Here is a 26,796-nt window from a genome sequence, read left to right on the forward strand (position 1 = left end):
AACCATAAACACATAGAATGATTACATACAAATGGGGACAGTAGGACAGGGATGGTAGGCACGCTGGTGCGCTTATTCACGCCCCCTTAGGTACCTCTTAAGAAACATGAAAGGTCCACGGTAGATAGTTTAAGGTAAAAGGTATGAGGATTAGCGAGACTAACAGCAGCATCAGATAGAGTGTTCCAGACATTTACTACTCTATTGCAGAAGTCATATTTCCTATAATCAAGATTAGAACAAATTACATTGGGTTTGAATCTATTGAAATTAAAGTACTCATTTACAGGTAGGACTTTTTGGTAAATAATTTTATGAACTAAGCATAGGTTGGAACGTAGACTGTGTAGTTCAAGGCTATCCAGACTTAAAATTTCAAGCCTGGTGGTATAGGGAATTTTATTTCGAGCAGACATTTTGAGTATTCTTCTATAAAAATATCTCTGGACCTTCTCTAATGTATTGATGTCAGAAATACAGTGAGGATTCCAGGCAGGTGAACAGTATTCAAGTATAGATCTGGCAAAGGTTATTCCATTCTGTACACAAATTTCTTCATACACCCCTGAAAGAGATTCTCTGAGTCCTCTTGAGCTAGGAGGATCCACATCATGCAAAATAGGGCTATGGGGTGGCATTCTGCAGGTACAATAATGGTAGAGAAGTACTGACAGTCTGCTTCCCCTCCTATTTCATCTCTGTCAACAATGCTGTAAACCATGGGGAGTGATGGGATACCCTAAAGGGGAAAGGTTGTAATCTTGCAATCCAATGCAAGGATCACATTGTTGTTGTTAGTTGCGAAGTTGTGTCCAGCCCATCACGACCCCATGGACAACGTTCCTCCAGGCCTTCCTGTCCTCTACCATCCCCCAGAGTCCACTTAAGCTCATGACTACTGATTCAGTGACTCCATCCAGCCACCTCATTCTCTGTCGTCCCATTCTTCTTTTCCCCTCAATTTTCCCAGCGGTGTAATTAGGGTCAGATAAATGTAGATGGGGTGAACTCTTCATTTATGATTATAAAATATATTTTGGAGGATTTCTGAATAAAACACTCCAGTCTAGAGAGCATAAATGGATAGAGGTTCAGCAACTACTCTATTCTTTCTTTTCCCCCTTAACAGATTTTTTTTCCTAGTAAGGGCAAAGCTGAAACAGAGTTAGGAAATCATGGGAGGAAGTGCGGTGTTGTCTAAATGCTTGAAAAATATTGTTTTCAGTGGTAATTACACAACATTGTGTCCATGGAGTCAGAAGCAGTCAAGGTCAAGTTTACACTGACTTCTTCCTGATTAATAATTGTATTAGACATTTCTTTACTACATTAACCATTGAAATCTAGGAATCTAGGAAAGGGAAAAAGCAACAGGGTTTGAAAACGGAGGATATTCAATTTTGTCTGAAAAGTCTGCTTAATTTCAAATAGTTCAACAATTTAAAATGTCTTTTATTTTTCCTTTTAATTGGTTGAAATAAGTGCTCTCACAAAAAAATAGATCTAGATTTTTTTAAATGGAAAAAAATCCATAGTCAATTTGGAAAATAATATTGCTATATTATCACATTATAAATAATCTGTTTTAATCTGAAAAATCATTTTCACCCTACTTCAGAGTTTCAGACTTCACCCTCTAACATCTTTTAAAAGCATGTTTTTGCTGTCATTATCAAGCCACTCTCTCCTAGCCAATATAATCTGCATTCTAATTACATTCTAAAGGAAGAAAGTGAGCTTTTCCTACTTTGTATGATTAAAGTTCTTCTAATTTTCGGCCTTCGTAAGATATTTTACAAACTTTATTCAGAAAGCCTCATTTTATTACAGTAATTGAGCCCTGAATTACGGTTGTAAGTTACTATGCTGGTAAGTAAATTTTCAGACTTTTTAACAGCAATTAAGCAAATACCATAGTTATTAAGTCAATATCACAGTTATTAAATGGATGCCCAATTTATTAAGCAAATACATTCATTTGAATGGGTCCTTTTGCTAGAAACTGGCAAAAAGCATCATGAAGCACAGTTATGTGACTTCATAATGTTGCAGGAGATAGAAACATCTGACCCTTTCAGCATGCATTCATGTGACTACAGTGCAACCATTTATGATGCCTGGCATTGCTCTACAGGCTTTAAAGCACCAATTCTGTAGTAATTGTCAACTCAAATGGTTATAAACCAACCAGTCATTAAGCCAGGACTACCTGTATTAAACCAGACAATGTATTAAAAAATGATATAAAAGCCTTTTAAAATAAAATAATTTCCCCATGTTTAGATGATACAGAAAAGCAATTGTTATTCAGTCCTCCATCTCAGGTAGAATTAAATATATAATAAAAAAAAAACTGTAAGTGGTAAAGTATCAGAATAAGATGGGTTCCCTCTTGAGCGGCATAAAAAAAAGTATAGATCTTTTGGTGCCAAACCTTTATCAAATGTATGAAGAGATATTTGATTAGGGAAGTTTATCACTAGCATTTAATCTGGTTTATATTACATTTATATCAAATGCATGTAAAGATCACACTCAGTGTGCTAATCATTGTCCAAATTCATTGATAATGGTGACACAAAGATTTTAACATCAGTGTTGGCAAATAGATTACAGCAAGAGATATTGTTTGTTATTAAGAATAGTCAAGCAGAGTTTGTAAAAACTAGGCTTCTGCTATTAAGTAATATTGAAAGATCTACAAGTATAGTTCATAATTCAGTTGAACACAAATTGGTTTTATCTGAAGACAACATTCTTTTGTTTATTTTTAAACCACATACAACTACCTCAGTATTGACGCAATAGATAGAAGCCTTTAGCAAAATGCTATATTAAATGCTCCAAATTGTAATCAATGTCAATCGGTGAAAATTTGGCAAATCCTCCATTTAAGCAATATCAATTCTGTATTTGTACCAAATCATTAGATTTGGTGTACCAAAAGATATAACTCATTTAGTAACTTTTAATATAAATAAAATGTGGAGAGAGGTTTCTTCAGATAATGATTAATGAGAATTATTAAACCTTACCATTTGTGGAAAGGTGAACACTTGAAAAAATGAATATTACCCCAGATGTATTCTGAGGGAATGCAGTTTGTATTTGGAATATTTTCATAAAATAATTTATTTAGGAATTTCTGTGGGGTTCTTTGATTCTGAGAATTTCTTTACAAAAATGCATCAATTAATGAGGGAGGATTTTGTTTTCTGAATCTGGAGTCATATCACCTATTGTATGAAATATTGGAAACCAACAATTGGTGTTAATTTTCTAATTTACAATTTGATAGTTAATTCTCAATTCTAATTTAAGCAACTTTGGGATAGACAGATATAGATGACAGACAGATAGATGGATAATGGATAGATAGATAGATAGATAGATAGATAGATAGATAGATAGATAGATAGATAGATAGTGGACAGACAGACAGACAGACAGACAGACAGATGATAGAGCACCTTTAGTGGAAATAAATGTTACAGAATGCATCTAATAAAAAAGATTCAGTCCTTTTTCCCTTACTAATTTTACTTTATCAGGAAACCCAACTATAAAAAGTTGGGGAAAAGATTGTCAGAAACAGATGTAATAGATGTTGCAGATGTAATTAAAAATATAATGCTTCTTTATAAAATATGTTTTACAGTTCTACATTTACCAAGTTTTGGGAAAAGGTAGTGAATTATATAAATATGATTGTACAACAAAAGCTAACATTTTCAGAGAATAATATTATCTTGAATCACATATCTAATACGTGGAATTAGTTAAAAGGAAATGGATTCCTTGTACCTCTGTTATGTCCAAAAGACTAATTTGGAGCATTGGAAAGCCCCGTTTATTCAATAGATTGAAGATCTGCTAGTACTTGCTACTTATGAGAAGACTGAATATAGACATGGACTTGTACGTATAAGTATAATGAAATATGGGACTCATTTATACAAAATACAATAAGTTAAAAATGATAGTTATATATGTATTAAAATTTATGCATAAGTAAATAATATTGGCATTAGATCATTAGAAATAGAACTGTAACATTTACAGTTACAATGAATTATGTTATTTTTTTGGTTGTATTTATTTCACAAATAAATTTTCATTTCCCCCTCTTTTTTGGCAAACTATATATCTCCATCATAATTATCTTTCTCTTTTGCATTTCTTCTTTCTTTTTTCGATCAATTAAAAAAATGTAAATTAAAAATTAAAAACATGCTCCCACAATCCTTAACCACTGAGTGTTTTCTTCCAGTGTACATGTGTCTCTTTCCAGCTGTTTCCCCATGCATTAGCTCAACAAGCCAAGCAGTGAAAAGGGAAGTAATCTTAGAGCTGCCATTTTGTTGCTACACTTAATTTTTATTTATATATTTATAAAAATTGATATGCCATCCATCTTGCTATTGAGACACTGGGCTGTTAATCATTCCAGACTGAGTGGATATGGTTATTCAAAGGTGTGTCTCTACAAGCCCATTTTTTTCTCTTGCTCATCAACAAGAGGTATACATAATCATGCCTTGTTCCTAGAGAATATCATTCTCTGGAGTGCGAGTATGATTCTTTGTGTGATCTGGAACCTTCAAACGTTTACTTTGCTGTAGCAATAGCAATAGCACTTAAACTTATATACTTTATAGTGCTTTACAGCCCTCTCTAAGCAGTTTCCAGAGTCAGTATATGGCTGATTGACCCAAATTGTTGGTTGACCCAACAATTTGGGTCAACCTTGAGCCTGGTGAGATTTGAACTGCCAAATTGCAGGCAGCCGGCAGGCAGCAGAAGTAACCTGCAGTATTGCAATCTAACCACTGCACACTGAGGCTCAGTGTACTCACACCTTCTCCTTTTTGTACATCTGCTCATTTTTTCCCCAGATTATATTTACTACCAGTCAATTGGGCATTTTCAATCTGCTGAGAGAGTCAGGGGAACTGCTATCCTGTAAGACAGTGGCAGAGCACTTGAAGACAAGTCTCACCGGAATGCAGATGCTGCTGGGGGCCTCTGTGGAGTTAAAGGTCCTGCAAGTGGAATGGAAAGATGGCAAAGGTGATCCCATTAGCAGAAGGAAGCAATTACATTTGTTTTAAAATGAATATAGCTTTCTGATTCAGTTCATTGTGCCTGTTCATACTTGCAGGTGGATAATCAGCTTTTTGACAGATAGGAAACAAGTGAAGCTAGGAAAAATTATATCTACTATCCAGCAATTAACAGAGGTTCCCATGAGGGCTGTGTGCTCTCTTCATCGCTCTTCTCTCTAGATACCAATGATTGCACCTCAAGGGAATCCTCTGTTAAAGTATTAAAGTTTGCAGATGGTTCAACAGTCATTAGCCTCATTCAAGATCGTGATGAGTCTTCATATAGACAGGAGGTTGAACAACTGGTCCTGTGGGTGCAGCCATAATAATCTGGAGCTGAATATGCTTAAAAATGTAGAGTGTATTTTAGTGCAGCTCTTCTATTCTACCATCTCTTACCATATTCATTTGTGCATTTGTTCTTAAGACTTGGTCTTGTGCAGCCAGAATTAGTCCTTCAGTCTCTTTCTTCAACTTTCCTGCTCTTAGTCATTGCCAGGCCTTGTTATTATCTGCATTCCCTAGCCATGTAGTGCTTTGTCTTCCCATATTTCCATTCTCTTCTTCATTTGGTCTTTCTTGTATGTCAGTTTGGCTCTCCAATAGTCAGTAAGCTGTCCTGGTATACTAACTTCAGTGCATCTTCTTCATTATCCTTAGGATATTCTCCCAAAGCCCTTTTTTTCTTCTTCAACTATCTGATGTACTTGCAACATTCCACACTCATCTATTGGCCTTGGTAAGTAAGGTCTGTTAATGTTGTTGCGGGGATAAAGGGCATGATTCATTGTCATTATTTTTCTAATCTTCATATCCATTGCTTTTATTCTGCTTGAATCCAGTCCACTATTCCACCTGTGTACCTAATTATTGAAATTGCCAAGATGTTGATTGCCTTAATGGTATTTTCTCCATTGAGTTTGGACTTTAAGATCTTCTTCACTCTCTTGATGTATTCACCTCTAATCTTTTTCTTGACTTCAGTATGCTTGATGTTGTCAGTTTGAAGGATACCAGGTATTTGTAGTAATCATCTTCATCCAGTCTCTTGATGTTATTTTTGTAGGGTATTTTGATTCCTTTAGTTTTCACTATTTTTCCCCGCTTCATGGTGAGTATGGCATATTTGTCCAGTCCAAGCTCCATTGAAATATCTTGACTGCATATACGAACAGTGCTGAGCAGCAATTTTCTTTTAGAAATATTCCTCTTTGATACTAATCTCTCCCAGTTTCTCACCATTGACCTGCAGGGGTGTCTTCGTTGTGCCATCGATTTTTGCCCAAAGTTTCTGATGATTCCTACTGACTCCTGTTGTATTGTGACTCCAACCTCTGAGCCCGTCTTATCAGAGAGAGAAGACTCTGAAAGTGAAGGAGAGGAATTTGCAAGGCCTCCTTCTCCAGGACCTTCCTCTCTGGCAATGCCTCAGGTGTCTTCTGAAGGAGAAGAGATAGGCCAGGAGCCAGGCATTTCCGAGCAGCCACAGTTAGATAGCGACGGAGATAAGTCTTGCCTGGATCCCCGACAGCGTCAGAAAGACAAGCACATGCAGCAGAGAAGGAGGCATGCCAGAGATTAAGCTGAGTCATTGGGCCACACCCCACAGGAGATAAAAGGTGGTGTGGTGGCCATTCAGGCTTTGTGACGGACAAAACTGAAAGCTAGCAAGTCATTCTGCATTTCTGGAACTTTGTTATATGCTCTGCTTGGACTGATTTTTTGGACTGGACTTGACTATTCTTTGACTTTTGTGGACTTTGATGTTTTCGGTCGGAGGAGATAACCTCCCTTTGTAAGTAAAGACTGTTAAATATACAAAAGGATGAAGGCTATTGCTTAATGCATTGTAAGCCGCCCTGAGTCTCCCGAGAAAGGCGGCATATAAATCAAATTAAAAAAAAAAACTCTTGTTATTTGTTTGTTGTTATTCAGTTTGCTTATTAATTTATTATATTATAAATTTGTTATGTTATGTCCAGAGATCTTAGCCACTTTGTTTCAAGATTATCAGGAACTATTTTTGGAATGCCAAGTCATGTTAGTTCATGACTGAAATAAACTGAATATTATATGAATAAAATAAACTGAAATGTAATCATTTATGATGAATCTTATGCTTTGCTCATTAAATGTATGTGGAATTCAACAATGGTGTTTTGAAGTAACTGTCTTATAATATGCTTTCATTTTCAGAACTTTATGGAAAAACAGAGTTTGCAAATCTCTTTCTGGCTAAATCAAGCCCAAAGACTCAGTATTATACCATGAAGTTCCTTTCAGAAAATATATATGAATCACTGTAATACTTGCCTGAAGCTGTAAGGTAAGAAGGGAACACTGGTGAAGTAAGAATCTTTTCACCAAGAACATGTTAGAGACCAGGATTCTTTGTGGGTTGCCTTTCTCACACAAGTAACAGAGATTTGCTCCCTCACTTGGAAGTTGCTGTATCATTTTTACGATTATGCACTAAATTATTCTAAAGTTATCATCATTCTTTTTTTAAAAAAAAAAACCGTTTTATTGGGTTTTTTTCTTTTCTCCTCACCCACCTTCACCCACATCTTTCTTTCTTTTTTTTTTTTAAACAGAGTGTTGGTCGTTTCTTATCTTATACAATTAATCAAATTCAAATACATTTTACTCAATTACAATTTTTGTCAATATTGTCTTCCCCCCTTTCCTTTATTTTGAATATACCTCAGTATTTCTATACTTGCATACATAAACACCTTCTTCATTTATCCCTAAATTCTAACTACCGTATTTTCCGGAGTATAAGATGACTGTGCGTATAAGACGACCCCCTACTTTTCCTGTTAAAATATAGGGTTTGGGCTATGCTCGCCGTATAAGACTACCCCTCTTCCAACGCACACCAAATAAAAATTAAAAAACATCAGATTTGATTTCAATATGGTAATTTTAATTCAAATGCTTATGACATGCAGGTACTTAGCAGGAAAACTGTCACTTATAAACATAAGGCTGTTTGTCATCAAACATGTAAACATAAAACAGTGCAATTGGATTAAACTTTTCCTAATTCACTCTAAAGCTGAAAGGAAGAATAAGACAATAAACCCATGGGAGCTGCCATGCTGTTTGTTTTCTAAGCTGTCAACCAAACTGGAACTGATGATGATAGGAGGAAGATAACAAACAATAGAGAGCCAGTGCCGGGCAAGTCCCTGGCGAGTCAGCAACCCCCATCATAACTGCAAGCTATTTTTACAGGTTTTGCTGGCGTGACAGTTTCCCTTTAAAAGCCTTCAAAATCCTCCTGTTCGTCATCTGATCTCATAAGTACATCAATGACATCTTGTGATACATTTGTAAGGCAGTCATCATATGGATCTAATTCCATATCAGATGGTGTGGTCTCAGCTTCGGCTTCCTCTTCATCTTGCCACAAGTAGTCGTCCTCCATACCATCTAATGAATTTGATATGCCACACTTCTTAAAAGACTTGATTACTGTTTCTGCATCAATATCATTCCAGGATTTTATGACAACCTTGCACAAAACATCCAGCTGTGGAGCACGCATGTTTCCTCCTTTTGTGAATGGACGTTGGTCTTACCTGATACGTCCGTTCTCGTTCAGGAAGGAAAGTCAGTCAGACTTGGGAAGGACTTCCTCTATGCAGCATTGATCGAGTCTTGCTAATCAGAATAACTCTGCCCTCATGGCCCAGTGTTTCGATGAGGGCGTAGGCGTAGACTGACGTGTCTTCCTGAAATGAGAAAGAATTAAAAGCACCCTCCCCCAACCGACCGAGAGGGCCGGACCCAAGGGTGGGGCTGACTAACTTCCCTTCCTGAACGAGAACGGATGTATCAGGTAAGACCAACGTCCATTCTCCAAAGGAAGGGAAGGCAGTCAGACTGGGGACATACCAAAGCTGCATGTCCACCAGGGCGGGAACAACTGGCCCGAAGACTTCAGGAGGGAAGAACGGACTGCAGGATTTGGCGACCAAAGGCAGCATCCGCAGATGCGAAGGAATCCACGCGGTAGTGGCCAATGAATGGAGAAATAGAAGTCCACGTGGCAGCCCTGCAGACCTCTTCCAGAGGTGCTTGAGTGGACCAAGCGGCGGAAGTTGCTGTGCTCCTGGTTGAATGGGCCATGATGTTTCGCGGGATGGGCAGCTTCAATTGTTGGTAGGCAGAGGCGATAGTAGCCTTGATCCATCGTCCTAAGGTAGTACTAGAGACGCGGGTCCCCACAGTATCTGGTTGAAAGGAAACGAACAATGCTTCTGTTTTGCGAAAAGGAGCAGTCCGGGCCAGGTAGATCCGCAGAGCCCTGCGGACATCCAGTCGATGCCACGAGCATTCCAAACGATGCGTAGGGTGAGGGCAAAAATTCGGGAACACAATCTCTTGTGCCCTATGGAATAACGTGTTAACTTTAGGCAAAAAAACTGGGGCAAGGCGCAGGACCACCCTGTCCCTGTGAAAGATACAAAGGTCACTGCAGGTGGACAGGGCAGCTAGCTCCGAGATCCTGCGCGCCGAAGTAATAGCGACGAGGAACGAAACTTTAAACGATAGGAAATGGAGAGAAACCTGATGAAGTGGTTCGAAGGGAGACGAGATGAGTGCTGTGAGAACTTTGTTCAGATCCCAAATAGGGAAACGATGCACAGGAGGAGGGCGGAGATTGGTAGCTCCGCGGAGGAAATTGCGGATGAAGGGGTGATGGGACAAGGAGTCTGGAGAACCGCAGGAAAGGACTGAAGCCAGAGCTGCCACCTGACGATGGAGGGTGTTAGGAGCTAATCCTGCTTCGAAGCCAGCTTGGAGGAAGGAAAGGACTTGGAGGACGGAAGCCGAAAGAGGATCGGATAAGTGAGACGGCCCTGGGTCAGCGTCACTAAGGAGTTCGGTATGCGCCAGTGAGGTGCTACAGAGAGGGACAGCAGATCCGCGTACCAAGGGCGATGTGGCCAGTGCAGGGCGACGAGAATTAGATCCGCCTTCTCCGCCAACATCTTCCTGAGTACACAAGGGATGAGGGGAAGGGGAGGGAATGCGTATAGAAGACCGGCAGAGGAGGGCATCGGAATCCTCTGCCTGAGGGTCCGGGAACCGTGAGAAGTACCTTGGAAGGAGGTGATTCGTCGCCGAGGCAAACAAGTCGACAACCGGGGTCCCGTATCGACGGACAATCTCCCGGAAGAGGAATGGAGAGAGGCTCCACTCCCCGTGATCCAAGGGAGAGCGGCTGAGGGCGTCCGCTTGTAGATTTGCCGTCCCAGAAATGTGGTCCGCCCAGATGGATGACAGATGGGATTCGGCCCAGCGGCCCAGCAGAATGGTCTCCGTAAGCAGAGCCTTGGAATGAGTGCCCCCCATCTTGTTTATGTGCGTTTTGGTTGCCATGTTGTCGGTAAGGACTAGAATGTCCTGGCCCTCCACCAGAGATCGAAAGGTGAGAAGGGATAAGTGCATGGCCCGCAATTCCAGGTAGTTGATGTCAGGCGTCAGATACAGAGGAGACCCATTGGGGATAGAAATAGGACAAGCGACCCCCTATAGGAATATCATTGCGGGACCTATCTGCCTCACCTGGCGAAGCGTCCCCGCCCTCCCCGAAAGGACCGGTGTGGCAGGTTACTACACCCCTATCTAACCTGGGAATCAAGATGTTGGCTTCGAGGAGGGGCAGGATGGTGGTAGCGTGGCTGGAACAAGGTGGAGTCAGGACCACGAAAGGACTGGGACCGTGGATACGGAGTGTAGCGTGAAGCCGACCGCCGAAGTTGAGAAGGGAGAATCTTGCGCTTGTCCCGAGTTTTGATCAGGAGAGGTTCCAGCGGGGGTCCAAAGAGAGAACCTGCGGAATAGGGGGCGGAGGCGAGCAGCCACTTACTACGCATATCCGCCTGCCAGCCCCTGAGCCAGAAAGGGGGCGTGAAGTGATGGAAGAGCCAAGGGCCCTGGCTGCGAATCTCGTAGCATTGAGGGTGGCATCCGCTGAATATTCCAGGGCTGCGGTAATCTTATTGAGATCTTGATGAGCCCTGAGGTCCGCACGGGGCAAGCGGTCTTGCAGCTGCTTCAACCAGAGAAGGGCCGCACGGTTGAAAAAGGACGCCAAGGATGAGGCCCGGATGGACCAAGCAGCCGTGAGGTGTCCCTTGATGAGCGTCTTCTCTGCTCTTTTGTCCTCTGGATGAAGGGAAACTTCGGGCGGGCCCGTGGGATGGACTGGATTAGTCAAGGCGACGATGGGAGAGTCAACGATCGGAGGTTGGAGAAGGTCGGCCAAGGCCAAAGCAGAATTGTAGAGTCGTTTGTCTAAGTTGTTAGGGCTGGGGCCCACGCCCGGAAGGGACCATTGGTGTTGGAGCACGTCGAGAAAAAGCTTTGGTGCCGGGATGGTTTCCGGTGCCACAGTTGGTTCCGCAAAGAGAGCAGAAGCGGGGTCCAAGGGTGTGGGAGCAGAGACAGCCGATGGGATCTCACCCAAGCGGGTGGTGGCAATGGCCTTAAACAGTAGGGATCTAAACATCTGTGGGTTAAAAAGACCAATAAACAGTGACTGATCCAGGATCAATCCTTCATCGTCAGAAAGGGCTGCATCTGGGGCCTCCTCATGATCCGAGGTCAAAGCTAAGTCCCCCGCATAGTCATAGTCATCCTGTTCCAGGTCAAGGGACTGGTCATCGAAACTACGATGTTGGCATTGGGGTTGAGGAGGGGGTGCAGAAGGCAACCCCACTTGCTGTAAGCATTGGGCGAAGCCGTCTCGGATGACTCTGGTTAGCATTGCCTCAATGGCTTCGGGCACCTGAGGAGGAGCAGCGGGTGCAGGTGGGTCCACAGGTGGAGCTGGAGAAGAGCCCCTAGAGGAGACTGCCTCAGGCAGTGTCTGGAACAAAGGTTCCTTTCCTGGGGGAGGAGGTGGCCCAGCCGAAGGAGGGCGGTCCGGAGAGAGCTCCCTGGAATTGTGGGTATCTGCCATGACCAGGGAGGTTGAGGCAGGAGGGGTCTGGTAGGCCGGTTGGGGGGCAGGAGCCCGAGATTGATGGGCCGCCTTAGAGAAAGCCTTCTCCATTGCACGATAGCGGCGTTGTTCCTCTTTGGTGGCCGCAGGGATAGCAGGTGCCGCGGCCTTGGAAGCCCTGGACCGCTTGGCTGGAGGGGGCTGGGTCGAGGGACCTTCCAGCGGGTCATTGGCAGTAGCAGCAGGGCGCCTTGAAGGGCTGAAGCTGTGGTCTTGGATCTATCCCCCATGACAGAGATCTCCGTTGAACAAAATGCCCGCTGGCAAAATCGCGCCAAAATTAACCGCCCAAGCTCACTGATGCAGCAATTCAATTAGGCTCCCCACAGGCAAAAGTCAATCCAGTAAATAGGCAGGCAGAAGAATCGCTAGCTCAAGGCTATTAGTGTGATATGAGTTGTGTCGAGGCAAGCTCCAGCTGAGGGAAACGCTGCTAGGCTAAATGCCTTTGAAGCGCAGCGGCGGCTCGTTAAGGAGATCGGAGAAGATAAGGCTGCAGAGAAAAAGCCTGTCCGTTAGGATCCTGTCAGGCTCACAGCAGCAAAGTTAAGGCGATCAGAGTCTCAAGCCGGGAGGAACGCTGCTGGGCAACAGCCTTTGAAGCGCAGCAGGAGCTAATTAACACGATCGGAGAGATAAGGCTGCTGAGGGGGAGAACTGACAGCCGTCAGGCTCCCAGCACGATTGGAGAGATAAGGTTGTTGAGGGGGAGAACTGACAGCCGTCAGCTCCTAGTCGGATCCCCGGCAACAACTGAGGTTTTAACTCACAAGCAGACTCTAGCCGAGGAAGGGTGAGCAGGAAAACTTAATTAAAACAAAATGAAATAAAGTCCAAAGGCGAAGTAATCTAGCAGTTAATAGGAGATAGTGGAAGACTCGTCTATCCAGCATAGATCAAGTCGAAACACTAGGCCATGAGGGCGGAGTTATTCTGATTGGCAAGACTCGATCAATGCTGCATAGAGGAAGTCCTTCTCCAGTCTGACTGCCTTCCCTTCCTTCGGAGAATGACTTTTCACCGCTAACCATCCACTCATTCCACTGTTCTTGAATGCGATCTTTAAATGGCTTGTTTAGGCACACATCCAGTGGCTGTACCAACGATGTCAATCCTGCAGGAATAACTGCCACATCTGTGTTTATTCTTGCAAGCCTTTGCTTGGTGCTGGGAGTTAAATGAGCCCTGAACATATCCCACACCAGTGGACTACATTTTTGAATAAGTCCACCTGGTCGCCTGTTCCATACATTATCAAGCCATAGCTTTACCCCTTCTTCATCCATCCAGCCTTTTTCATTCATATGTACAAAACAACCAACAGGGAACTTGAGTTTCGGCATTGTTTTTCTTTTAAAAATAATCATTGGTCTCAGTTTGGAGCCATCAGCTGTGCATGCTAGTACCACTGTAAAACTGGACTTCTCATGTCTTGTTGTTTTAATTAAAATTGTTTTTTCACCTTTTGGATGGACAGTTTTATTTCCAATCATATCAAAATTCATTGGCGTTTCATCCATATTTCCGATACTACTTAACGCATAGCCATGTTTATTGCGCTGTTGTGTTACGTATCGATGGAAATTATTTACTTTGGCATCAAGATCTGCAGGTAATTTTTGTGCAATTTTTGTCTTTTGCCTCAGTACCAAATTATGCCTTTCCAAGACTCTAGTACACCAGGATACAGTGGCCTTAAATCTGCTGCTGTGATCTGGGTTAGATTTGACCCACTGAAGTGCAAACAAACGTATTTTATTTCATGTCACTACATAACTGTTTTGGTGATGCTCATTCACCATGTCTGCTACATGTTTTTCGAGTTCTGGCCAATGTGGGGTGCCTCTTCTTAATGCACACTTATCCCTTGGCATACTTTTTAATGCTTTTACATTTGCTTTCCAGTCCCGAACCATCTTTTCTGTTACTCCATATTGTCTTGCAGCAGTACAGTTATTATGTTCCATGGAAAAGTTTACAACTTTAAGTTTAAAACTGGCTTCATATTTCTTTCTTCTTGCTGGTGGAGCCATGATGGGGTCTTGACTGTTAGCTATTTGTATACTGTACTGTATGTACTGTTGCTGTACTGTATGTACTGTTGCTGTACTGTATGTACTGTTGCTGTACTGTAGAGATACCTATGAGCCAGGCTGCACATCTGCCTGTCAAGGTAATGGGCTACGCTACGTGTAGTGGCAAGAGGGCTATTTTGTACCAGGTTTTTTTCCTGTCACCCATGCAGTCTTGACGAGATCGGCACAGCTTCATGAATCTGAGTTGCTGGCGCTGACCGATGATGCTACGGGAGCGCCGACAACATTGACAGGAAGCTGTGCCGATCTCGTCAAGGCTGCATGCCGCTCAATGCTGGAGCCAGCTGGTTGCTGTGCGGAGCTTCCCCCACCATTCCAGGCATCCAGGTGGGTATTACCGACGCTCCGACTTCCCCAGCTGACCCCCAGTGATGGCGAGCCCCACCTGTCTGGGGAAGTCGGAGCGTCGGTAATATCCCCCTGGATGCCTGGGTGAAGCTCCGCGCAGCAACCAGCTGGCTCCATCATTGAACGGCATGCAGCCTTGACGAGATCTGAGTTGAATCTGAATCTTCCCGAATCTGAGTTGCTGGCACTGACTGATGACACTACGGGAGTGCTGATAACATTGACGGAAAGCTGTGCCGATCTAGTCAAGGCTGCCTGCTGCTGAATGCTGGACCCAGCTGGTTGCTGAACAGAGCTTCACCCAGGCATCCAGGGGGATATTACTGATGCTCCGACTTCCCCAGCTGACCCCCAGTGATGGCGAGCCCCACCTGTCTGGGGAAGTCGGAGGGTCGGTAATATCCCCCTGGATGCCTGGGTGAAGCTCCGCGCAGCAACCAGCTGGGTCCAGCATTGAGCAGCATGCAGCCTTGACGAGATCGGCACAGCTTCCTGTCAATGTTGCCGGCGCTCCCGTAGCGTCATCAGTCAGCGCCAGCAACTCAGATTTGGGAAGCTGTGCCGATCTCGTCAAGGCTGCATGCCGCTGAATGCTGGACCCAGCTGGTTGCTGCGCGGAACTTCCCCCAGGCATCCAGGGGGATATTACCGACGCTCTGACTTCCCCATACAGGTGGGGCTCGCCATCACTGGGGGTCAGCTGGGGAAGTCGGAGCGTTGGTAATATCCCCCTGGATGCCTGGGGGAAGCTCCGCGTAGCAACCAGCTGGGTCCAGCATTCAGCAGCATGCAGCCTTGACGAGATCGGCACAGCTTCCCCTCAATGTTGTCAGTGCTCCCATAGCACCATTGGTCAGTGCCAGCAACTCAGATTCAGGTACCCAGCGTATAAGACGACCCCCGACTTTTGAGATGATTTTCCTGTGTTAAAAAGTCGTCTTATACGCCGGAAAATACGGTACTATTTATACATATATTTAGAATTTTCTTTTTATTGTCTGTGGGTTAGCCGATCACTCATCCAACACCAGCACTCTGTCCAAATCTTCCCTCCTGCATATTGCTTGCTTCAGAGGCTCCAGATTCATGGCAATTCACTCTGATCGCCGCCCCCCGTCACCGGCTCGGAGAGAATTTCTCAGGCTATCTAAGAGACTTGCCTGCCCCTCTTAGACACTGAGCTGCCTCTCTTTCTTTGCTGTCCCTACAGGACAGCTTTGGTCTGAAGACCCCCTGGTGTTGGTTTGTCTGGCTGGTTTTTGCTGAGCTCGTCGGAGCCTGGCATTTTCCCAGCCAGTCCCGCCGTACCGGATTCTCCCTAAAGTTATCATCATTCAATACAGTTTTTGTCAGCTGTCTCCCCTGAGATCAAAGAACTAATAATCTTTGAAGCTGGGGATTTGTTTAACCATCATTCTGTGTTGCTTGCAAAAGGTGGAATTTCAACAGATGCGTTGAACTGATTACACACCCATTTCCTTTTGGCCTTTCCAGTGGTGCATGTTACTTATCCACTTAATCAAAATTTTATTCTTGCTCAATGTCTTCAGAAAAGATGCCTATACACATAGAGACATAGAAAGCTGATTTGTAAAAAGATAAATTAAACTTTTTAATCTGATTAAACATTTAGGAAAACACTTTGATGATTGAAACAAAACTCAGTTGATCATATATCAGAATTCAGAGAGCCTAATATTGAAAGTAAAAAAAAAATCCCACAAAAGATTAGTTAAAGCAATTTGTTTGGTGATCATACTATTTAGTAATAATAATAAAAAAACCATAGTGAAACAAGATTGACCTTTCAATTTAATTCACTCACTTCACATGTTTTCACATTACATTACTTTTTAGCACCTGTAATAGTTTTAGAGTAATGATTGGCTATTTGAATATATATTTGATTCTGGAGATTTAAAAGAATATAATCACTAATGGTATTTTTTTTTGAAAAGTTTTTTATTTTTTTAAACATAAAACATAAAATACACCTTTTTAGAGCAAGGATTTGATCCAGTATAAAGTAAATACAATTACTCACATTCCCTCAACCAATTTTGTTCCAAATTTTATCCATTTACATCTTTAAAAAGGAAAATAAAAATAAAAATCTTATTCTAAACATTTATCATTCTATTATGTCACCCTAAATTCTAGACAATTATTTCCAAATAGACATCATTCCAAATCTTTGTCATTTTAACAATCAATATTTCATATATATTCCTCATTTCTAAGACCCATTACATCGAATCTATATTGTACCTCTCTTAAATGGCAGCTAATATCCATAATCTTGACAAAGAATATTTTCCTCCTCTCTTAATCGTTTCTAAATCAATCAACATTTCCATCTCATAATTTGTCACTCCCAAAATACTTTAATTTGAAGTCTAATATTTAACTGGTTCATAATTTAAATAGCTATTTCCCAACAGTGTTTCCCGCCACTTCTATCTCTATTTATTTAACTGGTTCACAGTTTGGCTTAACTATTTTCCAGTATTATCTCCTCCACTTCCTCCTAGGTTTATTTTTTGGTTGGTTCACATCTTAATCAGTTGCTTTCCAGCGATGCTTTCCTCCACTCCTAACCTTACTTATTTTGGCTGGTTCACAGTATAATTTTAACTGCATACCAACATTATCTCCTTCACTCCTCCTAAATCTATTATGAAACTGGTTCGCAGCTCAAAAAGTTGCTTTCCAGCAATTCTTTCCTCCGCTCCAACCTCTATTTTTGACTGGTTCACAACTGTATTTCAGTTGCTCTCCAGGTATATTTTCCTCCACTCTTAACTTTTTATTTTTTGGCTAGTTCACAGTTTTGCTTTAACTGTTACCCAGCGTATGCTTTCCTCCACTCCTAACTCTATTGACTGGTTCACAGCTTTACTTTAGCTGTTTTCCAGCACATGCTTTCCTCCACTTCTAACTCTTATTTTTATTTTTGACTGGTTCCCAGTTTTGCTTTAACTGTTCTCCAGTATGATGCTTTCCTCCACTAATGGTATTTTTGTTGCTTTCAATTTTTTTAAAATAAAACAAAAAATCTGTTACAGGAATGGGAAACCTCAAATTCTATCAATATATGGCATTTCTTCAAAGGAAGTTTTTGGCGCACTGTATAGGTAAAAGTTTTTATTACTTTCTTTTGTAAAAATCACCTGTTCATTATTTCCCGGGCTTTGAATAAAGTTGCTTACCCTGAAAAAGAATAACATGAAAACTAGCTATGTGTGGATCTTAATGAAGCATGAATAAGATACATAGTGCCCGTATCTTTTCTGTCTCGTGATGTTTTTCTTTTAGTCTTCAGTATCTCTTTGCTGGAATATATTTACAACCTGTCTCATTGACCAAGAATTAATTTTCAAAAGGCAGAACTCAAATCTATAGCTAGAGCTAGAGCTACATCTGAATTGCTAGAATCTGCAGGATAGTCCATTATAGGAACCAAGATACTTTTGTTGATTATACAAAGATTCTCCCAAATTCTTTTCATGTATTTTATGTTGCTCATATGCCAGTTCATAAAAACGTTGGGCTATTTTTGAGATTCTTCAAAGCCAGCTGAGCCAGGAATGTCCCTGGTTAGAACTGCAAATAATTCATACAGCCCCAGACAAATGCCATTTATCTTCAGGCCAGATATTAGGCAACCTGCTCTTTAAAATCAAAGTATTATCACAAAAATCTGCAGAAATCCTACCTCATAATGAAGGGTATAGTTTTACGGTCAGACGTATCATATTATTTTTCATGTAGTTGTATTTCTGTTTATTACCTGCCAATGCATTTTTCAATTGTAGATCAAAGGAAGGCATTGAAATCTTTTTCAGGTACATGGATGAGGCTTGGAGTCTGCATGGAAAAGAAGTGGTCTCTGCCTTTGATTTTTCTGGTTTTCAGCTGATTTATGATCTATTGGTAAGTACCTGAAGGTCTTCATCATGGCCCTTACCAGCAATTTAATGCTATGTGACACTTTGAAGATAAGATCTTCCCTTTCCTGGAGTTTTAAATGTTATTTGTAAATTTTAAAAGTATTACTGGATGTCTCACAGTAACTAACAAGAGAGGTGATGGCATTTTTGAAGATGAAAGCACTCTTTTTCTTTATTTTTCCTTCCCTTCCCTGGGGTTCATATTGCCATGATGCATGGTATGAAAGAGAGACAGCTTTGTGCAGTAGTTAAGGCATCAGGCTAGAAACTGGGAGACTGTGAGTTCTAGTCCTGCATTAGACATAAAGCCAGCTGGGTGACCTTGGACCAGTCACTCTCTCTCAGCCCTAGGAAGTGGGCAATGGCAAACCAGTTCTGAATCTTGCCAAAAATCTGTGGGAACTTTTCCAGGCAGTCATCAGGAGTCAAGATTTAGGTGAAGGTATATAAAGAGAAAAAATGTATGAAAAGCATTACAGAATGCACCACAAATCTACATTTAATGTCATGGAGTTTTTAAACTTGCTTGAAAAAAATATTTGATGTGTAACCAATGGGTTTTAGGTTCTCTTTTATACATGCAATGCTTTGCTCTGCTTATCCTGTATCTTAGTATGTCAGTGCAGCACTCCTATCAATCTGCAGTGAACATTGGTTAAAAGTCAGCTGCTTGGAAAGAAATGTGTGAAAAATTCTCACAATTGGATCTTGGGATGACCATAACAATATGGAAATCATAGAACAACCTTTCTCAACATCATGCTCTGAGATTAGAATTAGATTAGAATTATTATTATTAATTTTATCAAGAAACAGTTATCCATTTTACATAGCTGGTATATAGTTTGGAAAATGGTTTCATAGCCTAACAGGAAGGAAAAACTGATAAATTGATCTAAAACAGATATTTTTGCATGGAACTGTAAACAATGGTGGAAGAAAGATTGGATTAATTTCTGCTCAGATTTCACTACAGCTACTTAGAATAAAAGGGAGCTCATTAATTTCGATAAGGCAAAGAAATCAAAGATGTTATGCAAAGAATCATTGGGGAGGAGTGGAATGATGAATAATACTAGTATCATAGATTTTAAAATAAATGAAGCATTACTGAAAGTAAAAAGACAATGATTAAAAATATAAAGATGTTGGAGAACAAATCCATCCTTTCTAAGGTAGGTAAATTGAGGACCCAGTTTGTGGGGGCAATAAGCTGACTTTGTATAAATATACAAAAGTATGAAGGCTATTGCTTAACGCATTGTAAGCCGCCCTGAGTCTCCGGAGAAGGGCGGCTTATAAATCAATTTTTTTTAAAAAAATATTCTAGTAAATTGTTAAAAATGACAGGCAGGATCTTTTTTCCTTACATATATCTATGATTCTCAGTTATCCATGTCATGGTTGTCCCAAAGGTCCTTTTTCAAAAGGCACCTGGACTTTTGAAGAGGACAATGAATCAGACAACATGTTTTAAGGAATATATTTATTTAAATCACAATATTATATGCCTGATTAGCCCAGATGGATGAAAAATAAATCAATGAGCTAAGTTTTTTTAAAAAATAATCATAAATATTCTAGTAAATTGTTAAAAAAACAATTGAGATACAGGATATTTTTTTCTTACGTAGTTCCTTTTTTTGGATTTTTTTTCTTTTTTCAAGGAAGTAGCAGTGGCTTAGCTAAAGAATTGATTTCAAAATACCCAAATTGTACTGTGACTTTTTGACCTTCCTGAAGTTGTGGAAATATCTAAAAAATATAATGCATTTTCAGATGACTCACAGATCACTTTCCGTGAAGGTAATGTATGTTTGGAATCAATATCTCTGCCATTTCAAAAAACACTATTGAAAGTGGCATTGTTGAGCCAAGCTTTGTGAAAGGGAGAATAAATTCTGTTTCCAAGATGATAATAGACTTAGATTCCTACCTTATCAAAGGAATTTTTCTTTTTGCAGGGGATTTCTTTAAAGATCCAATTCCTGAAGCAGATCTTTATATCTTATCAAGAGTCTTGTTTAATTGAATGATGAAAAGTGTATCCAGCTATTAACAAAAGTATTTACAGCTTGTAAACCAGGTAGGCATATTCACATTGCTAGAAAGAGTAAAATTGCGATTTGTGAATGGGAAGAGAAGCAGGCCAATCAGGGCCTTCCATGGCTTTCTTATGTTCTTGTGTTTTTAAAAAATATTTTTTTCTTAAACATTTTCAACATTAAAAAACAAAACACAATTTTTCACTCATTACAGCATTTCCAGTATCAATATCATCCATAACATTCATATTTACATAAGTTCTATTTCTATGGTTCACTATCCTATATTATACAGATGTTTGAATTATAATAATATTTACACATATATATGATATAATCATATTGTCATCAATATTATATAATTCTTATACAGTAATTTTACTCCTATTCTCTAGCCAGGTATACCATCTACTCAGGGGTGGGTTCTAAATTTTTTTACTACCGGTTCTGTAGGCGTGGCTTATTTTATGGGTGTGGCTTGGAGGTCATGTGACTAGGTGGGCATGGCTAGCTGGTCAGAGTCATTTCTGGAAGGTCCTCGCACTTACGACCAGTCCTCGCACTTATGACCCGACTCGTTTGTTTGCTTTTAACACTGATCAGCTGTAGGACGGCCCTTTGAAGCCCCGCGCCAAGAGTTTAAACAGTTTTTTTCCCTCTAGTTATCAGCTGGGACTCAGGAGGCAGCAATAGATTGGGGGTGGGACCAAATAAAAGGTAAGAATAATGTGGGTGGGTGGGGGGGTGGGAGGGCGGTGGGGAGGGGAGAACCGGTTCGGTGACGTCATATCATCACCGCTACCGGTTCGGCCGAACCGGACCGAACTGGGAGGAACCCACCACTGCATCTACTCCAAACTTGGTAGTACTCTGATTCTTCTCTCTCTTTCAATTCCACAGTCAACCTATGTACTTTCTATGGCTTTCTTATGTACCTGTAACAACCTTTGACAATATACAGATAGTGCTTGACTTATGACCTAAAATAGGCTCAGAATTTTGGTTGCAGGTCATTGCATCATTAAGAGAGTTACTATATGACTGCTTCATTCAATGGTTGCAATCCCAGCTCTCCCAGTTGGGGTCATTAAGAAGCTGTGTGGATTGTTAAGTGGACTGCACTGGACTGCAGAAAGGAAGCTTGAATCCCAAAGGTCTCATATGCAATGAAATGTGGTGGGATACAATACAAGGAATGAGGGGGCATATTCCAGAGGAGTAAAAGACAACTGAGCTCAGATAATTTTTGTAAGAACAACAGGGTGAAGTTAGCTCTTCCCTAATAATTCCCAGAATATACAGTCTGCTTTAGTTTGGCAAGATTGTGTCTCTACATGTAGAACAATTAAGAATGGAAGAATCACCACATATCTTTCTTGGAGACTGAGCTTCAACCTCAACAATACATGGGCAAACAATAGATACAAACTCAAGGTAAACTGCTCGATTGCAGAAAATACAACTTCAGCAACAGAGTGGTCAATGCCTGGGATGCTCTCCCTGACTCCGTTGTTACAGCCTCAAACCCACACAGCTTCAACCTTAAACTGTCTACCATGGACCTCACCCCATTCCTAAAATGTCCGTAAAGGGGGAGTGCAAAAGCGCAAAAGCGCACCAGCATGCCTACCATCCCTGTCCTAAGACAGGTCTGCATGCATACTGGTATAAGATGTATGCAACAATAGCAAAAAAGAATTGAAGCGATTATAAAGAGTAAACCTAAAAATATTTCCTTAAGCCATCTCCAGCCAGGCAGCCACTCTGTGAGCCAAGCAAATATCCCTGAGAACAGTGCTGGGAGGTCTTTCTACCCAATTGCCCAGTTGTACAATAGATGCATAATTAATTCCTATCTCAGACAAGGGAAGAGTTTGACCAATCGTGGTTCCAGTATCATCTGTTTTATAGTTGACACGATTCTCCTGAACTAAATCGTGCACCAAGATGTGCTTATTTCAGATCTGGTGGTTCCACTCTTTCTGGTATATTATTTGAACAGAGGAAATAATCATGCCCACTATGCAAATTCCAAACCAGAAAGGTGGTAAATATTTATAAGGAACTCTACTGCATAATGACCACCAATTGGGGTATGATCTACCAACAGCAGTATGAACTGTTCAGTAGGCTGTGGTCCACAGTATTTAAATTTTCATATGCAATCACTTCCATAGTACTAAATAAATTTCATAAAATAGAAGGGCAGGGATCCACATTTCCCCCAAACGCTTTATAACATTTTATCCAGTTGAACCAATAAGTAGTAATATTGTCCAGGGGTCCCCAAAGTTTTTTACCCATGCTTTTACATTCTCAATATGCATATTGGCAATCAGTGATGACACCAAGTATTGGTTGCCCCTTTTGACGATAGTCATATTACTATAGGTGAACCTGGGATCAATATGTCTAGGTGGGGCTTCATCATTTTTGCTTCTGGGCCTCATGGGGCTTTTGAAGCATCATCTCCTCATTCATCTCTTTATTCTCTTGGGTTCCAGGGTCCACAGTGAGGGTTAGAGAATCCTGAATATCCTTAAAGATCTTAACCACCTTAATGAAGAGAAATTATCAGCCAGAGAGTGAACATATTGCCAAAGAACATGATCTCTGAAAGCAGGAAGAGAAGCAGACACCTACCACCCATCCAGAGAAGGCATTGACTAAGACCAGCAAGCACATTCTTTCCATGATAGTTCAGTAAAATCTCTTTACCAAAAACTACCCAGAGCATAACCGTTCCTAAATTTACCCAACTGGCACTTGTGAAGTTCTCCTTTCTTTCGACAAACAACACATTGCCTTATCACTGAGAGAATTTTGTCAAAAAGATCTCTCAGTGGTCAGGGCAACATAATTCGGCCATGGTCTTGGAACCCTAATGTATACTTGCATGCAATTCCCTTAAGAGGGCCCATAACCTATGAACTGGGAGAAGTGTCTTACCAGTGGTGGGTTGCTACCGATTCTCCCTGGTTTGGGTGATCCGGTAGTGGAGATGATGAGTTGACAGTGAACCGGTTCACTGTGACTGTCAGCTGGGCCCTCCCGCCCACCCCTGCGCTATACCTACCTATATTTGTTCGTTTTTAACCCAGCTGATAGGCGCGGCAGAGTAGATTGCTGTGCCTCAGCTGTTCTGATAATTAATGCACTTGCGCGAAGCAAATCGCATGAAGCGAACTGGTGGTAACACCAGTTGAAACCCATCACTGGGTCTTACCATCATATTCTCACCAATCCCCCTGTAATACAGCACCTAATTCATGAGCTCTGTGCCTATCCCAAGCAGTACATGAAGGGTAGGGCACAGGAAACTGAAAAGGAATGAGTGCACATGCATACCAACAGGAAAGGACACTGAAGCAACAGATTTTGCAATGTGGTCAGTGAAAGCATTATCTCTGCCAAGTTACTGTCATCCTGTATGTGGAAACAAGCAAGGTCAGGAAGAACCAAGGACTCCACTTTCTTTCAATCATCTGGCTCAGAGACAGACTTTACAACATAAAACAAATTATGTTGTACACAGAGGTGCAGGCTGCTGGGAATGAGTCTGTGTTGTCTGCATCTGTGTTGTCTCCATATCTTCCTTTTGAAAAGCACCTTTGGCACAATCATGACCTGGATGTCTGAAAATCTCCATAGACATTTAGCTATGCACTTTGGGATGAACACACTTTGAATGGTGTGGGAGTGTGAACGGATTTCCGGAAAAATTGCGGACTACAGGAAACATTTGCACTTCAGTTTGAGATGCAGACAACACAGACTCATCCCCAATAGCCTGCACCTGTGTTCAATAGTGAAAGGACACAGGGTAGAAAACACATCTCCAATGTCTCAATGATGTCTTCAAGCAAAAACAAAGAAAATCTCGTTGCTTTTTGAAAAAACACCTTTGGGATGCAATCCTCATATCCCCAAAAGAAAACTCTGTGGGGATAGAATGTATGTACCTATTTATTTATTCATGCACCCATGCGCATATACACACATACATGGAAGTCCACCACATTGTAACTGGTAATTTTGATCCTTAGGCTTAAAAACAATAAAGCAGAACTAAAAGTAAAAAAAAGTGAATATAAAAATCTTACCAAGATTTTCGTGCAGCAATATACCAATTTATCAGTTCACCTCACACACATAATGGCACATATTTTGAGTGCTAAATGATTGATAAAACACATGAGAGAGCAGAAGAAACACAGCCATGAAAGGAAGCATTAACCCAGATCTAGAACTTAGAGGGTGATGATGGTGGTGGCAGACCCCCCGCACCAGCTCTCAAAAAGGAACAGCCAACAACTAGGGAATGGCATGAGATTAAAAAAGAAACAGTATTTTACAACTTCTGATAATACAGTGCTATCAGGGGAAAGAAGAAACCAAACCTAAATTGATAAAAGAGAAAATGCAAGGCAGATTCTAGATGAAAGACAGCATAGAATCCAGAAAGCTAACTAATAAAAATAGAAAAGAAAACCTGTAAGTATCATTTAAATAGCAACCTAATATCATGCCATGGTTCTTTTTGTAGTGTAAACAAATTTTCTTCAAGGGGAAAATCCCTGTGGTCTGCAAATATGTAGCTGCTCTTTGACATCTCTTCCTTTGCCTGAAACTGATATTTTTCTTGAGCATGTCATGAAATTATCACTTGAAAGATTGACTTGGAATTCCATCTGCCCAACTATCAGGTGGATAACATTTCAGCCACTAAACTCAGCATTTCTTATCTGTGAACCATGGCCTATAAAATGCTACAAATCTCAGATGTTCTATCCATATTTTCTTGGCTTTTCCTTTGTACAGAATTACACCTGCTTTGCCAAAGAAATCAAGTGTAATTTCAAATTCACCATCTAGCTTTTCTGAATCTTGAACTGGCATCTAATTAACTGGGATATGTTCAAAATATTGTGCAATGTTCATTTGGATGTTGAAATAAGTAGTAGCATTTTCTCACCTCTAAATCATTGAAATATATTTTGAAACAAGTGGTGGTGACTTAATAGTGGGAGTTCTTCTTAATGAAGACAGATGAGGGGCTTTAAAAACTCACACCCACTCCTTGTTAATATTGCTGTTACCAGAAGCAATGATCAGCAACTGAGTTTAATGTGTTCTTCTGTAAAGCTGATTTCCAAGAAGTTGAGTTAAAGAAAGGAAACCTTTTTGATATTATTGTAGGAAGAAAATAGCATTGCTCCTGATTCCTTCATATTCAATGTTGAGGAGGAAGTCCTGCAACCAATATCTTGATGTGTTGATTACAAGTATATTCCATTGGATGGGAGTGGAATGAGAAATAATACCTAGTAGGATAGATCTTAAAATAAATGAAAGAATTTCTGAACATAGTAAAAGGAAAATGATAAAAATATGACCATATAACCTTTGTTCTGGGATTTAGAAAGGAAGCTTGGATCCCAAAGGTCTGATAAAAGATGGAACATAATGTGGCAGATTACTAGGAAGGAGGGAACACATTCCAGGGGAATAAAAGGTAACTCAGTTCAGATAGTTTGTGGGAGAGAAAAAGAGTGAAGCCAGCCCTTTCCTAATAGTTCCCAGAATATATAATTCATGTAGGCAGTAGTCTCCTTCAGTTTGGCAAGATTCTGTCTCTACATGTAGAATAATAAATAAATCTGTTTGGAAGATCTTTCTTGGAGACTGATAAATTTTGTGTTTCTCTGGCCCACTGCAGGCCTTCCCCTGCACTCCCTGTGTGGAAGGGAATCACTGTGCTAGGCCTGAAAAAGGAAGCTCAGATATTTGGGATCCAAATTTCCTTTCTCCAACGTACTGCAAAAGTTCCCTTCCTCTCCACCTTGTATGGCCTTGTCTGCACAGGCCTGGAGAAACCCCTTTAGGATCCGAACTGCCTTCATCTGGCCCAATATAGGAGTTTCCTTCTGCTGTATGTACAGATAGAAACCACAGTGCTTGGCTAGAGAAAGGAAGTTTGGATCTTCAGGATCTCAGTTTCTTTTCTCCAGTCCACACAGGAATTCCCTGTACTCCATGTGGTAGATTTTTTTTTGAATTTTTTTTTTATTTTTAAACATAACACCATCATTCAATACAATCACAGAAAGTGTGTCAATTGGTTAAGATTCTTTTGTGCATAATCCCATATCCAAAATTACAAATTATTTAATTTCTCTTATTTGACAACTTTATATATCCCTTTATATTATTATTCTCATTTAACAATTA

The 26,796-nt window shown here is 40.9% G+C and overlaps 1 pseudogene; it reads left to right on the plus strand.

Annotated features, from left to right (window-relative positions):
- Positions 1 to 1,863: 1,863 nt before the first annotated feature.
- LOC148113531 (acetylserotonin O-methyltransferase-like) lies at positions 1,864 to 25,775 on the plus strand (annotated as a pseudogene).
- Positions 25,776 to 26,796: the final 1,021 nt, after the last annotated feature.

The sequence above is a fragment of the Pantherophis guttatus genome, chromosome 5, assembly GCF_059756535.1.
Source record: "Pantherophis guttatus breed Tessera chromosome 5, ASM5975653v1, whole genome shotgun sequence".
Taxonomy (NCBI): Eukaryota; Metazoa; Chordata; class Lepidosauria; order Squamata; family Colubridae; genus Pantherophis; species Pantherophis guttatus.